Raw genomic sequence first — 6586 nt, forward strand, 5'->3', positions numbered from 1 at the left:
AATCGCGCCCACAAATGTCTCCTGCCTACGCCAAGCCAAAACTGGAGTTCGTAAGGAAAGTCAACTTTTAGCGGATCCGCTGGACCCGCGCTTTGCTTTAAGTTATGGTTAAGCCTGCGAGCTTCTTGGGAAAAGTATATTAAGTTGATTACCAAGGCTTAAACTGCTTAGCCCGCCTGCCGCGAAGCCCGGAGCCACTACTAAAGCGCTGGTGGATTTTCAAATTATCAAATGAAATTCTACAGTGTAGAGGGTACACTTGGCGAAAAACTTAACCTGAAGAGGTCCTGAAGAATGCTTTAGGTATTCTTCAAGACCCCTTGAGGTGTAATTTTTCGGCTAGGATATGTTGGCTGTGAGCAAGTCCCTTTAGGATAAACATGAAGTTTACGCTGCTAAAGAAATAAATGCACTTTTAATAGAAAGCTCTAATTAAGAAGGGATTTTCATAAGTAAAAATGTTCGTGTTACTTTAATAGTTTAAAAACGCAAATTTGAAACTTTCATTAAGATAAGATGTCACTTTTAAATGTTTTCATATCTGACGTATATCTTGCACGCTTGTAAAGGACCTAAATTTGCAAAACATACTTCTGTTTGAAAATTGTACAATACTAAAAATTATGTGTTAGTCTTGTAAATTGCATATTGTATTTTATTCATTTTAATAAAACATATTGAAATGAATAAATTATTTCATAAATACATAAAATTTATGAATGACATTTCATTGTAGCATTCGCAAAGAGGCACTATATTGTGTACAAGAAATCTGTGTGATAGTAGAATAGTCTTGTTCAGGCGGACTTGATGTGGTACGAAAATCTAAAGTCGTATGAGTACAGAATGTTAACCCTCGTAGAAAAAGTAGTAGTACTCAAGTTTCACTAAACAAGACTATAGCGATTAAGGTGGAAAACGAAAGCCATATCGGACGTGACTTCATAGTTTGGTAATTTTTTATATTTTCAATATTGCAGGGCAAATGGAGGCCATAAAGTTGTGCGAGATACCACCGAGTGACTCCCTCATTTCGAACCAAATGAAGGAATTTGTTACATTAATTATGAAGTCCCATCGTGAGTACTATTACAATACTAAAACTCATCCCCTCTCCTCCCGGATAAGGACAAACGGGAGAGGCTTTTACACCACAGATTCGGTCTAAAGGGATGTATTTTATGCCAGTGGACAGAACTTGAATAACGTAACAAAACATTGTCGTTGTAAAATAGTTTCACCCGCTAGCGCCATTGGGCAAACATGCAATTTTGTAAACTATTTCACACCTCGTATTATATATTTTTATGCACTTTGAAGTGAAACATAAATGAAAAGCATTTATTTTCCAAACCGACTTCATTAAAAATAAAGGGCTACTACATTTCATTGGTGGAAGTCCAAAGTTTGGGTAACGATATATCCATGGATAAAGAATGCGCGTGCGGAAATTTGTTTTCACGCTATAGGATCGGCAACTTCCTATCTCGAACGACAGCTTATTCTGTATATACTCTGTTACAACATCGGTTGTCAGCACGCGCAAAGCTAGGTCTCTATGCAACTTAGCTTTGTGCGTGCTGATAAGAGACAAAAACTTCAGGATCTTCAGGATTTAAAATATCCGCGAGTTTTTTAGCTCGAGTGCACTGACCTCTAGGCCGTAGTTTCAAATACGTGTAGTAGGATTGTAACGACCACCGCCAGATGACGCCAGGTACCGTTTGTGACCCGAACTTTGACCCCACACGTACCCGCTTAGATAGTATATAAGGCCGGGTCAACCTTCAGTTAGGGGCGGCATGGATTAGAGGCAGTTAGCGGTATCTGGGTCACGAATATGGACAACACATCCCCATAGGAATAAGGGAGCTTTATGTTACGAATAAAGGATATACTAAAGGACGTAAAGTATTCTTTAATTATTACCTATTGGCCTTTATAGCACGATGTATGCTCTACCCCGCTAAATAGCTTAAAAGTACGGATCGTAGGATTTGGTTCGTTACAGGATGTAGGCAATTTCACACGTAATTGAAACTAAGGCCTAGAGGTACTTGCACTCGAGCGAAAAACATTCGTGGATATTTTAATTCCTGAAAATCCTGAAGTTTTTCATCTCTTGATAGCACGTACAAAGCTAGGTTACATAGAGACCTAGCTTTGCGCGTGCTGACAACCGATGTTGTAACAGAGTATATACAGAATAAGCTGTCGTTCGAGATAGGGAGTTGCCTATCCTGTAGAGTGAAAACAAATTTCCTCACGCGCATTATTTATCCATGGATTAGTTATAACAATATTACTTGGTGAGATGGGAAAATGATGAAATGAACGCTTCGTCCAAGTTTGAAGGGGCTCGGTAAACTGGAGTTGACGTTAATGTTGAACTTTTCAGTGTTTTTGTAGCTAAAAGTTCCTTGCAACCCAACACATTGTTTTATGACTGCGAGATTGGCTGACGCTCCATCACATACGACTCCAGAAACATTGAAGCCGTGAATTTGGAACGCTTTCAGCGCTTGAAAAAGACAACCAAAGGTAGTGTGGGCATCAGCAGTTGAAGATAAAGAAAAATAGGGTCCAATAATATCATAATTTGACATAAGGTCTCGCCAAAGGAATTGCATCGTGTAATTAGCTTTTGAAATCTCCTTCTCATCCGTTAGCTCTTGGTATAAATCATCCAGAAACGCGTATTCATCCGGTGGCATTGGCAAACCAATTAGGCGGTTATTTTTACTATTCCAGATGAGTTTCCCGCAAACCTTTACTTCGTCAAAAATTAAGACACCGTCACATTTAGGTGCAGCATGTCCAAGCAAAATTTGTTCCTTCACAAATATGTCGTAAGTTTCTTTTTGTTCGCGCAAATAGGCATGGTTTATTCCAGGCTCATCGAGATTTTTTGAGGTTTTTCGTTGAATAGACCTCCATGATGGTAAATTCAAGATTTTAAAGCTGAGAAGAGCTTCATACGCTGCTCTACTCCTGCAACGCCACTGCCAATGCTTTAAAGACCATATATATTTCTTAATCATGAAGAGTTGAGATTTTATCAATGAAAACTCACCTATGCGATAAGTGACCAGGCTCCATTGATTTCCCTTGGATTCAAAAGCTAAAAGTTTGAAATAAAACAGTCGTTAAGATGGATGATTTGAGCCTATTACAATATTTATATTTATTACCATTTCTGGATTGATCTTTCAGGAAATCTTCCCTTTCCTTTTTCAAGTATGTTTCACAATCTTCGTTCCAATAATCTCTAAGACGTTGGTAGCATTCTTTGACAGATTCATCAGCCCCTTCTTCATGACTCAAGACATCATTCAACTCTGGTGTAAAGTCTTTGGTTATCTTTGACACAACTTCAGTCATTTCTTTATGTTGTTCATGATGAAGCGGCTTTTTTAAATCCTTTAAGTTAGTTGCAAGTTTCGCCGCCTTAATTTTCATATTTTGGTGTCTGAAGCTTGATAACTTTCTCTTTTTCATTAGAGTTGGAGGTGAAATGAACTTTGTTGGGCAAGTGTGAGATGTTTGCATTCGTTTTCGTCGAGCTGGAGATTTTATAGCTTCTTGCCGTCGCTTTTCACACACCCTAAGATATCTTAGAAGATATTTACAATTTGTACACAAGTTTCGGACTTCTTCAATCGGCTGGTTTTCTGGTTTAACAATTCACCCTTCACAAGCGCTAGATGCAAGATGAGGGTAGGGGTATTCAATTGCCCTTAATTGTTTTGGTGTAGTCACTAAACTCTTTATTATTTTTCTTGAATCGTTTCCTAGACCAACACAAAAGACGTGATTTGAGTTTGCCAATTTTGATAAAGTCTCTTTGACAATGTTAGTCAAAAACACACCATTCTTTAAGATGGGAAATTCTTCCTTTATACCGTGAGACGCGAGAAACAGTTTCATAACACCTTGGTTAGAGATGATATATTTGAAGGGTTCACTGCAATACATTTCTTCGTATGACCCATTTCTCGTGATCTCATAAATAATCTATATGTTTATTTAAATACTTAGAATTAAATTGAAAATAGGCGGATAGTATAAAACAACATACCCCTTTATTAGCGGTTTCCTTTTCTGTAATTCTTAGGTTACTAAACTCGTAAACTAACGCTCGTAATGGAACAGCGACTATTTTTGACGCGCTCTAGGTTTTCCGTTTCCTTAACACATTATTTCAGAATCATTTACTCGTCATCATATATGACAAAACGAAAAGGGTTATAATCACATACCTGAGCTCTATGAGATTCACTAAGATTATTAGTATTAAAAGAAGTTCCCGCTGAAACAATACTGTTTACAATATTTTCAACGCTACTTTCACTGTTACCAATACTAAGCCTTGGCCCGCTTACTATTATTGGAGTAGATTGCGCAGGATTTACACCTTGATCTTTCGCGACGGAATCAACAGAATTTGAAACTCTACCGGGTTTAAACGTTTTCAGTATACTAATCATTTTAATATAACTCAAACTAATTTATTTATAACCAATTTAACGATCCAGCTCTCAAGAAGTCTCACACCGATAGCCGATACACAGCCACCAGTGCAAGAATCGTCGTAGGAAGGTGATCTAAATTGGTGTTTTCTATTGGTGTACAATTTTTATAAGAACCATCGTCCTTGGTCGCAATACTGTTTGACTTCTAAATATGAACATGTAGAATACTATGGAAGCAGCTTAAAAAGTTTTCTCATTCCCCTAACATCAGTGTATTAACAAATTAAGTTCGAACAGACTGATCTAAAAATTCCATAGACCACTAGAGAAAGTCACTGAGAGCTCTTAGTCCTTACACAAGGTTTGTTTTAAATGGTCTGCGTTGAAACAGACTTTCATTAAGTATTTTTGCATTAGAAGAATGGAAACTGACACACTTATCTCTTTATCCACTTATGCTACTAGTGATCATTTTAACATTGTCAAGGCAGGGGATTTAAGGTTTATGAGTAATCTCTTTAGTACAGTCATAGGTACACCAATTACGATGCGTAGTTGGCCCCTCGCTATACGTGTACACTTGAGATGAGACATTCTACAAGCAACGGGAAAAACCAGTAGATATTAAAATTATTTACTTACATTTTTGTGATAATGAGCCCAGAACTTCAGGATACTTCAAAGATATCAAGAGAATTAAGTTATTAGGCTGTTGAACGGAGTTTTCAGCTCTGATAACAATGGTTAGCACAGATAATTGTACTACCCAAATAACTGATAAAATAGTTGTCAACAGGTAATTTTACGGACAAAAGAAAAATACATTTCTGTTTAAAGTCTACTAGGCATACTGCATGCTCCCTCTGAAAAATATGTCTTCTAGGAGAAAACGAGGTGAAAGTTACTTCTAAAGAGGTCACGAAAAAAAATTTACGTATTAGCTAGGTGTGGTTGGGGGTATGAGAGGACTCCAAAAACCGGAGTAAAGAGAAAATATTTTAATTTGAAACGCTTTCTAATAAATCCGTTAAGATACAGCTGTCCGCCAAATTCACTCTAAGAAAAAAGCGTTCAATGGGTATTCAAACTTGAACGCAATTGTTCATTCTTGAACAGTTTGGAAATATTAGATGTTCAATCGTGAAAGGTGTGCTGGATTATCCACGATGGCATTGAAGGTGTTCAATCTTGTCAGTTTGCCTAATACGTTATGAGGTTTATTTAAAAAAGCTTCATTAAAAATAAAATAATATCCGATAATATCTCAACAATTTACTGTAACATGGTTATTTATCCTAAATTATATATAAATTGGTCTTTACAAACATCATTTTACAATAATATCAAATTAAATATCCCGGATTATTGCCTATTTCACCTTTCCCTTATATACAGGGTGTTTCTGAAAAGTCCATCACAAATTAAGGGGCGTGTTTATGGGACCAAACTGAGCGGAAAGTACCAAAGAACATGGGGTGTACAACATTTTGTTACGGAGATATGGCCTTCCAAACATTCGCCCCTAAAACAAGGAAATATCCAAAAATGAGGAGTAACACTTAAGACCGACTAACCAGCTTGTTTAAAATTACTAGACAATTTCAATAGCCTTTAATCGAACAATTGATTTCTACCTTTACTAATCAGAAGCGTATAAATGAGTAGAAGTATGCCTACGGTGGTAATGTAAAATTAATCCCAAGTGACATGATGTTTCAAGATCTTCCCAGCACCAAGTAAAATGGTTCTGATTGAAGGGACTTTTATTAGCACAGCGTAAACAACGTTATTTTCAGGAATTAGTCCAAATGTCCACGGGCAGCATTACAAAAACGAGGCAGTCTTTCGAATGATACTTGGACATGTTGGAAGATCCCTGGCTTGTTCCTGTTATCTCAAACCGTAAAAAGCTACGCAAATCTTCATCATCACGGACAACACTCTTGTACGTTAGGTATGACCTTGAGAAAACCTAAAAGGACATCTCGAATGTATTTGAAAAACCCATCTCCAATTAAGGGGCGTGTTGTTTGTTTCCAACAGAGTAAACTCGCCCAGAGAACAATTACAATGCAGAGCCACGTTTCGGCGTTAATGGCCCACAAAGGTGGTCC

Source organism: Phalangium opilio, unplaced genomic scaffold (assembly GCF_054372755.1).
Source record: "Phalangium opilio isolate 3A_F unplaced genomic scaffold, DU_Popi_V2 ptg000053l_1, whole genome shotgun sequence".
Classification (NCBI taxonomy): Eukaryota; Metazoa; Arthropoda; class Arachnida; order Opiliones; family Phalangiidae; genus Phalangium; species Phalangium opilio.